The 10,448-nt window shown below is 39.2% G+C and overlaps 1 pseudogene; it reads right to left on the reverse strand.

Annotated features, from left to right (window-relative positions):
- Positions 1-7,997: 7,997 nt before the first annotated feature.
- Positions 7,998-9,139, reverse strand: LOC110582003 (annotated as a pseudogene).
- Positions 9,140-10,448: the final 1,309 nt, after the last annotated feature.

The following is a 10,448-nucleotide window of genomic DNA, read 5'->3' on the forward strand; positions in this document are numbered from 1 at the left end:
AAATAACTTGAATCTTTCTTATTTGTCCCCCATAATTCTGCTAAAGTGATTTTTCCAAGACATACAACTCATATTTCTTCTCAGATAAAACCATTAAAACCTCCTTAAAATGACATGTAAGTCTATGATCTAGCTCCTGACCATCTTCCTAAAATGATATCTCACATCACACATGCACATACCACATCATGCTGCAGCTTGTTAAACCACTTGACTTTTTCAGTTCCTAAGCACATTATTTTATTCCCTCTGATTTTGTCAAATTTTTTTTCCATCTCCTTCCCTCACACAAAATTCCTTCCAGGAAAGTAAACTCACTTACAAATATTAAATTGTAAATAAAATACTACCAAATCAAAGCAAAGAATATGTTAAACAATTACAACACTGAAAAAGAGGCATTTACACCAGGAGAAAAAATAAAGATGGTTTATTATTAAAAAAACAATTAACGTCACATAATGTGTCAAAGGAAAATACAGATATAATTCTAAAAGATAATTTAATGATATTTAATATTCTTTATTAGCAAATAATTTTACTGTTACCTGTGCATTTTACTTCTATTTCACCCACTAATCTGTAACTTTAAGAGGGGCAGTCGGTTAAGCATTCTACTCTTGGTTTCGGCTCAGGTCATGAACTCTGGGTCATGATCTCAGGGTTGTGAGATCAAGCCCCACTTTGGGCTCCCTGCTCAGCAGGGAGTCTGTTTGAGATTCTCTCCCTCTCCCTCTGCCCCTCCCCGCCTCTCCCTTCTAAAATAAATAAATAAATCTTAAAAAAGGGGGGGACACACAAAAGAATATCTTGTTCATTATCCCTGTTTTGTCCAGCAGATAAGGAGCACTTAATATTTCTGAGATGTCCAGTAGGTACATGAAAAGATGCCCAACATCATTAATCATCAGGGATTTGCAAATCAAACCCACAGTATTACAATGAGATATAATCTCACACCTGTTAGAATATATTACCAAAAAAAAAAAAAAAAGCAAGCGTTGGCAAGGTTGTGAAAAAAAGGGGAACCTTGTGCACTGTTGATGAGAATGTGAGTCAATGCGGCCACTCTGGAAAACAGTAGGGAGGTTCGTCTATTATGATCTAGCAATTCCACTTCTGGGTATTTATTCAAAGAAAATGAAAACACTAACTTGAAAAGATATATACACCCCACGTTTATAATAGCATTCTCTATAATAGCCAAGGTACGGAAACAACCGAAATGTCCACTGATGAATGAGTGGATAAAGAAAATATGGCAAGTATACACAATGGAATATTATTTAGCCATAAAAAAAGAAAGAAATCTTGCCATTCTCAACATCATGAATGGACTTTGAGGTATTATACTAAGTGAAATAAGTCAGACAAAAAAAAATACAAATACCATATTATCTCACTTATATGTAGAATCTAAAAAAAAATTTTTAAATGAGCTCATGTATATAGAGAACAAATTGGTGGTTGCCTAAGGCAGGGGTAGATGTGGGCAAAATTGGTGAAAGGGGTTAAAGGTTCAAGTTTCTAATTGTAAAATGAGTAGGTCATGAATGGGGATATAATGCACAGTATGGTTACCATGTATTGCTTTTTTGAAAGTAGCTAGGACAGTAGATCTTGAAAATTCTTATCACAGAAAAAAAAAATGTGTGACTGTGTATGGTGACATACTTAGTGTGATAATCATTTTGCAACGTACAATTATCAAATCACTATGTTGTGCACCTGAAACTAACATAATGTTATGTTAATTATACCTTAAATAAATAAATAAATAATATTTCTGGGTGAATAAATACCTATCAAAATGTTAATCAAATTTATGAGTTCAACATATTAGAAAGAAATATAATTTTAACTAAGGCTTGTCATGTACTTTTCATATTATATATAAAATACATTCTAGAGAATGTAAATGTTGTAACTAAAATAGAACAATGTAGACATTATGAATATGTGCCATAAAATCAGGAAGATGTTAATAAGCATAAAGTTAATGGAAGAAATTAAAATAGAGAAGAACATTATATTTGACCATGTGAAAGTTCAAGGGTAATTACTAAAAAAAAACAAAAACAGAACACAAAAATTATATAAACTATAAAAAACTATTTTCCCTGCAAATACTAAAAAGTTTAGATATCTTTAATATGTAAATCATTCAAACAAATAATAAAAGCTGATCAAATAAGTGGAGGGGGAAAAGATGGTGGAGGAGTAGGGGACCCTATTCCAACCAGTCCCCAGAATTGAGCTGGATATCTACCAGACCACTCTGAACACCCATGAAATCAGCCTGAGATGTAAGAAGATAAATCTGGATCTCTACAAACAGAATATCACAGGCAGTTGGTTTTGAGGTATGAAGTGGGGAGCCATGATTCTGTGGGCAGATATTGGAGGGAGCCTGGCCCTCGGGATCCTACACTGCTGGCGAGCGATAGCCTCCCATGTTAGGGTTGGGGCACCGACTCATGGACTGGTAGCAGCAGGGAGAGGACTTTAGGGCAGCCCCCCAGATGGAAACCAAGAGCAGCGGGGCCAGGTCTGAACTGGGGGCAGCTGGCAGTTTTAGAAGCACAAAGGACAGAGTCATGCCCCGACCTGGAGGCGAGGACTGGGAGCGCTGCAGAGGGGCGCACAATCCAGGATGCTGCAGTTTATAGCGGCATGGACAGAAACGGAGATAGTGTGGCCTGGAGAGCTCACTGAATGGATAAAAAAGATGTGGTATATATATACAATGGAATATTATGCAGCCATCAAAAACAATGAAATCTTGCCATTTGCAATGACGTGGATGGAACTAGAGGGTATTAGCTAAGCAAAATAAGTCAATCAGAGAAAGACATGTATCATATGATCTCACTGATATGAGGAATTCTTAATCTCAGGAAATAAACTGAGGGTTGCTGGAGTGGTGGGGCGTGGGAGAGATGGGGTAGCTGGGTGATGGACATTGGGAGGGTATGTGCTATGGTGAGCGCTATGAATTACGTAAGACTGATGAATCACAGACCTGTACCTCTGAAACAAATAATACATTATATGTTAAAAAAAAAAAAAGAAGAAGATAGTAGGAAGGGAAAAATGAAGAGGGGGAAATTAGAGGGGGAGATGAACCATGAGAGACTATGGACTCTGAGAAACAAACTGAGGGTTCTAGAGGGTTCTAGAGGGGAGGGGGTGGGGGTTGGGTTAGCCTGGTGATGGGTATTAAAGAGGGCACATATTGAATGGAGCACTGGATGTTATACACAAACAAGGAATCATGGAACACTACATCAAAAACTAATGATGTAATGCATGGTGATTAACATAACATAAAAAAAAAGAAGAACAGACGGCAATCTCTCTGCTCTGAGGCAGAGGGTTAGAAATGGTCTCTTCTGCTCTGACTCTTGGGAGAGACGTGGAAAGCCACCAGGGAAAGTCGCCAGAGAACAAAAGCCCCCCAAAACCGGCTTTCATTGAGCCCATCTCCCACCACAGGGGGCAGGGCAACTCTGCCCAAACAGGGTTGCCTGAGTAACAGTGCGGCAGGCCCCTCCCCCAGAAGACAGCCTGGGAAAAAAAGAGGCCAGCAACCCTAAGGTCCCTATAAAACAGGTGCATCTTCCTTGGGTTGTGGTCAATAATTTGGACTCTATACATTCCCTCAACTACCCCTCAACAGAATGACTAGGAGGAGGAACACCAAAAATAAGAAAGACTCAGAGATTATGCCTTATGCCCCAGATTTACAAATGGATGCAGATATAACCAAGATGTCGGAGATGGAATTCAGGCTAGCACTTGTGAAGTCAATAGCTAGAATGGAGAAATCAATTAATGGCAACATAGAGTCTCTAAGGGCAGAAATGAAAGGTGAATTGGCAGAACTTAAAAATGCTATCAATGAGATCCAATCTAAACTAGATAATCTAACAGCTAGGGTAAGTGAGGCAGAAGAACGAATTAGTTACCTGGAAGACAATTTAATAGATAAAAAGGGAAAAGAAGAGGCCAGTGAAAAACAACTCAGAATCCATGAAAACAGAATCTGAGAAATAAGTGACATCATAAAACGTTCCAGTGTCAGAATTATTGGAATCCCAGAGGGGGTGAAGAGAGAGAGAGGACTAGAAGATATATTTGAGCAAATTGTAGCTGCGAAATTCCCTAATCTGGGGAATGAAACAAACATTCGTGTCCTAGAGGCAGAGAGGACCCCTCCCAAGATCAAGGAAAACAGGCCAACACCCCGGCATGTAATAGTAAAACTCGCAAATCTTAGAACCAAGGAAACCATCTTAAGGGCAGTTACGGGGAAGAGATTACAGTTGCAGAATATGATTTCCTTTTCTATTTTTTAGATTTCTCAACATACCCAACCTGGACCATAAATCTTCATGTCTCCTCTGTCACCTACTCACCACAAGATTTTTTATGGGAGCACTATGGTGTCCCTATACTACTTATAAAAACATTAAACCTATAGCACATGATGCTTTTCAAAAAAATTGTCTTCTCACAACATTATAAGTACTATTATCTATACTTAACAAATTAAAAAATGAAATAAAATGAAACTAGGAACCTAAAGTAAGAGTATAATACAAATAGCTGAACCATAAAATCAGACACAAGGTCAGAAATCTTACGCTAAATTATAAGTCATCTGATTTTAGACAAATTGATTTCTATTAGCTTCAATTTCATCTTCAGGGAAAAAGATGGATAACAATAATAACACCACCCTTGTGGGATTGCTGCAAGAAATAATAATAGCATAAGTAAGGAGAGTTTTCTACCAATTATATTATCACAGTCCACAAATTGTAAATACTCACTGGGCTTTAAGGATTTGTCTTGAAGCAAAAGTATGAAAAAGGAGAGAAATCTTCTATATGTTATAATTTAATGGTCATAAGGAAAGGTCACTCCTGCTCAAAAATTTGCCATGCCATAGCTCGATTTTTCCCAATACTTAGTACTTTGTCTTCAAATATAGAAAACCTGGCCTCTGGGGCCCCTGGGTGGCTCAGTCAGTTAGGCATTGGACTCTTGGTTTTGGCTCAGGTTGTGATCTCAGGGTCGTGAAATCAAGCCCCGCGTCGGCTCCCCACTCAGCCAGTAGTCTGCTTGGGATTTTCTCTCTCCCTCTGCCCCTCCCCACTGCGTGCTCTCTCTCTCTTAAGTAAAATAAATAAATCTTAAAAAAAAAAAAAAAAGAAGAAGAAGAAAGAAAGAAAGCCTGGCTGCTAAAACACAGATGATATTTAAAGATTTAAACCAAGGGAGAAAGTGACAGGAAGAAGAAAGCTGGCAGATAGATCTTCTTTCTCTTGGATATGCTCTTCTGATGTGGTGATTCGTAGAGTATCTCTTTGCAGATACCGCTCAAAATCAATCAACTGCCCTCACCACAGAGCGCTTGCCAGCTTAGTGAGGCACTTGTTCACATGTGCTTTCCCTCCCTCCTTGTCTCACTCCTTTCTCCCTCATTCCTACTTCTCTGGAATTGTACTCCACAATCAAGTTAACACGTAAGTTCTTGCCTCGGGCTCTGCTGGCCAAAGAACCTGAGCAAAGACCATACGCTAAAATAGAATCTACAGAGAAAATATTATGAAGTGGGACCAAAATGCACTTACACTGTTTAGTAGGACTAGGACTATATATTTCTCAACTTTATGTTAATTATTACCTGTCTTTCCAAACCCCTGCAAGTTCAGTCTTCAGTTGGGTAGAGACCTCAGGGTACTCATCGTTCTCAGGCATGGTAGGTGGGATCTTTGGAGACTAGAAAACTAGATTCTATCCTAGTACTGTAGAGTAAGTGTGGTTAAACATAAGGAGGACACAGTTATTGATTTCCCATCCCTAATTTTCTGCTGTATTAGTTAACTACTTCGTTATTCACCCAGCTTCTCACACAGAAAGCATCCTTGATTCTTTTCGCTTTTCTTTTTTCTTTTTTTCAAATATAAAACTCCTCGTGGAATTTTACTCCCTTAATCCACCCCCAACACAAACTCATAAATCCGTATACAAATGATACTTAGACTCCAGTAACAATGTCATGATTCACTTCGTTTTTTACTGCACAAGGATTTGCAAAGCAGCCAAAAGTTGGCTTTTCACCTCTTAGCCCAACACCTTCCTCAAAGCTATAAAAAGGTAGAGGTCAAAGAAGGGAAGATGTTTCTCTGGAGAGTTGCTTACGTGTTATACAACGTCCAGCTTGCACCACCCCCCCCCACACACACACACACAAAAGGATGAGGTGGCTTCCCTCCCCCTTCAGTTTAATCTTAAGAGAGCCTGGACTGTGTCCTTGAAGGTTCTGGAGCTCAAAGATCTATACTAGACGCATGCCAGAAAAAAAACAAAAGATATGACTGGCCAGCTGGCTGCCTGTCTCATAAAGAGGGCTCTACTTGGGAACTCCCATGATTTATAAAGGAAAAGGATACATGACTGTCTCTAGGGAAATCATCCTGTAGCCATTATAAACTAACTTGGTCAGCTCTGGGGCTGGAGACCTTAATAGAGCAAAAGGATGGTTATACTGAAAACCAGAGACTGAGAGAAGAATCAAAACTGGACATCTGGGGAAAAAAGCATTATCTTTACCAGCAATTCTTAATCTTGAAAATGCATCAGAATCACCTGAGTGAGGACCTGTTAAAACCACAGCTTGCTGGGCCCCACCCTTAAAGTTTGATTCAATAGGTCTGGGGTGAGGTCTGAGCATTTGCATTTCTAACAAATCTCCAGGGGATGCTAATGTCGCTAGTCCAGGACAACACTTGGAGAACCACTGACCTACTTTAAAAGAAAGACTGAGATCCTCAAACACAAGGCAGGCTCCTCACCAAGACGGTGGGGGCGGGGCTGAAGAGAAGAAAGAACAAAGATAAAATCTCAGTGTTCAAAACATGTTGATTTCTTGCTCACATGAAGTCAAATCAGATGGGGTCGGATGGGTGAAGGTAATGAAAAGAGGGCCTAGTCTTCACAGTCATTAAAGGACCCAAACTGACTGACCCTTTGCCACCTTCAAGTGGCTTCCAAAGTTGTTCTGGGTGTGGCCATCCAATTAGCAGATGAGAGAAGAGATCCGAGGATCAAGCAAGACATTTTTATGGGGCAGGCCTGGATTCCTATACCCATTGCTGAGAATATAGTCACATGACCTTATCTAGATGCAAGGGGGCTGGGGATATGTCATCCCTGGCAGGGCAGCCACATCTCAGCAATGTATGTCCAGAGAGCAAGAATCTCCAGAGGACATCTAGCAGTCCCTGCCACCAAACCCCCTTTCCATTGCAGGCTTCTAGCCTTCAGCAAGTCTGAGTTCAGCTTTAAAGGAAATGTATAGTTAATTACTAAAGTGAATGTAACTAAAAGTAACCCAAACACTTATCTGAGTGACCCCAAAAAAGTTATGAGACCCATTCAGGATAGGGACAAGAGGATGAGGGAGTGTGTTTGCAGGGGCCGTCATGAGGGAAAACAAAGTTGCTGTTTTAAGATCACAGAGTTCCTCTCTTTTAACATGTTACACTGCTTTTTTAGAGTAAGCAAATTTTTAAGTGAAATAAATAAAGATTTCATAATTTCACATTTATATAGCTTGATATCCTTTATTTATCTCTCATTCTGAAAGCAAATGACAGATCTACTTTTCAAGGATGAAAGCTTGCTATTTTTTGAGGATATCTTTAATGTGATACTGCAACTCCAAAAACAGAAACGTTCCACACAGTAGCTGCAAATACCTTGTTTTTTAAGGTGATTACACTTAATGCAGGTGCACTAGTCTGCCTGTTTGCCATAAAGTGCAATTACTGCCTGTGACATCTCATAATTCATAAGGTTGGAGAGTAAAGACATTTATGTGACTTCTAGTGATAACTCTTTGAAGGCTGTCCAAAAGCAAATTAACTGATACATGATGCTATATACTTAAAGAGTGAAAGAAAAGCGAGAAGAAAAAGAAACATCCTTCACTGTCTTTCGTTCATTGCATCAATTAGGACACACAAGGCAGCATCTTTCTTTATCATCTGGTCTCTCCTACGAGCTGAATTTTCTTTCTGTAGTTCATTCTGATCAGTTCTATCACCAGCATCCATTGCTTCCATTTTTACTCTCATCCTTTCTTCTACATGGGGCAAATCATCAGGCAAAGAAGCCAAACAATTGTGAATCATCTCAATGATTCATTGCAGATGCTTTTGAAAGATGTAACTGTTTCAACACGTTAATATTTCTGCACCTTCACTGTGATTCTCAAGGTCTCTCTCAATGTGCTACACACCTACAAAAAGCAGCTTAAAATCTTCCAGGTTTCTCTTTTCATTTTATATTCCCAGGGCTCCTTATCAAAATATCTAAGAGGTCTAAGAAACCAATATTGAGTTTTCTCAGTTCATTCTCATGACCAAACTGCATAGGATGATGCTGTTTGACGTCCTGTCTGCAGGGCCGATGCTAAGATCACCACATTGGAACTGATGCCAAACATCATGTAACTCTTTTTTATTGGAGGTGTAGGCTTGACAGTTGGGCCTTCCTGAATATTTTTATCTGTATACTCCTTGATGTGCTGCATCAGAGGGGGTGAAAGGGCATGCGCGTGCTGTGGCTCACCCGTTGTGGAAGAGCCAGAACCCCAGATCTCTGTCTACACTGGCAACCTCATTGACCACCACCACCAACAGACTTCTGGCCTCCTCCTCCAGGAAGAAGCCACTGATGCTTTTTAAAAATTCCTTTCTTGGGGTGCCTGGGTGGCTCAGTCGGTTAAGCATCTGCCTTTGGCTGAGGTCATGATCCCAGGGTCTTGGGATCGAGTCCCACATCTGGATCTCTGTTCAGTGGGGAGCCTGCTTCTCCCTCTCCCTCTGCCTGCTTGTGTGTACTCTCTCTCTCTCTCTCTCTCAAATAAATTTTAAAAATAAATAAATAAAAATTCCTTTCTTTTACTCACATGCCATATCCAGTCTACCAGTAAATCATGTTGGCTTTCCCTGAGGGATAATTCCCCATTTAATGCATTTTCTTCCATTTCTGCTGCTATAAACCTACACCAAACCATTATCATCTCTTGGTCTGTCACTGCAATAACTGGTCTCTCTGCTTTCATTCTTGGCCCCCACCTCCTGATTCATTCTGCGTATGGCAGTCAGACCTTAACTTAGTTAATATTGTGTTAATCCACTTTCAACAGTTGCTCATGTTTTATAGAATAAATCAAACCCCTCTTTCTTTCCTTCATCTACCATGATTTCCTCCTCTAACTTAGGTCTGAGCATAGTGACCACTATGACCTATAGCCCTAATAGCCCACAGTAAAGCAATTTTATTGCAACTCAAACCAGTTAGGCAATTTATTCAAATTAAAGCAGAATGTTTTCTTATGGAATTCTTAATATCCAAGTGATCAAGCTTCATGAGATCAAGAATGAGAGGCAAATTTGAAAAAGTGTATTAAAAATGTTAGCCATTAAATTTCTAAATAAGCACATTTTAAAGTAATTGAATTATTAAGTTTGAATTATTCTAATAATTTCAATAATTATTTTAATTACTAACAAGATAATAATATGTATCAGGGCAGATAGTGTTGGGAATCAGAAAGTGATATGTGCTGAAGAGTGGACAGTGCATTCTCCCAAAATATCATTTTCTCAGTATATCTTTGCCTTCTTTCTGGCCTTTCCCCTTTTTCTCTTTAGTTCATGTTCCTCAAATGTTCTTCCTTTTCTTTGTTCCTTAATGACACTATTGTGACAAAAGAGTCTCAAGTTTTTGTGTCCAAATTTATTCACTCCACCAATATTTGTGGTTTCCTTACTCTGTGCCAAGCACTAGTTTAAGAGCTGAGATTGCTGCAGGGCCCATGTGGTTTATAAGTAATCTTTTGAATGATGTCAGGCACATACTGACCACTATATTCATCAATTCATTCGTGGATTAATTTGATTGGTAATAACTGCTGATTATAGAAATCTCTTTAACCTTAAAAAATAATTACTAATGCAGCATTTAAAGAGATTTATGACCATGAAAGTAGCTTAATAAATCTTGTTATTACCAAGCATCAACTCTTATTGGCATTTAGTTGGTCTTCAGAACTGGAAGCTTCAAATGAAAGTAAGGAGTAGTAATTTATGATCACAGGGAATGGGGCACCACTAGGTAAGAGGCTTATAGTCTTACGGTCAGGGACACCATAAGTTTACATAGAAAAACAGATGGCATACAGCTGTTGGGTTAATGCCAATAGGAGAGGCAAACGAGTGTCAGATCAAACTCATCCTCGTCTTCTACCCTCTCCTTTATTCCCTGCATCTATCTATCTTTATCTCTATGTCTATGTAATTCTACCTCTGCTTTTTCCCCTGTCAGCCCAAGGAAAAGCTTGGAATTATTATCAACTCACCTAGATATCT

Source organism: Neomonachus schauinslandi, chromosome 8, assembly GCF_002201575.2.
Source record: "Neomonachus schauinslandi chromosome 8, ASM220157v2, whole genome shotgun sequence".
Classification (NCBI taxonomy): Eukaryota; Metazoa; Chordata; class Mammalia; order Carnivora; family Phocidae; genus Neomonachus; species Neomonachus schauinslandi.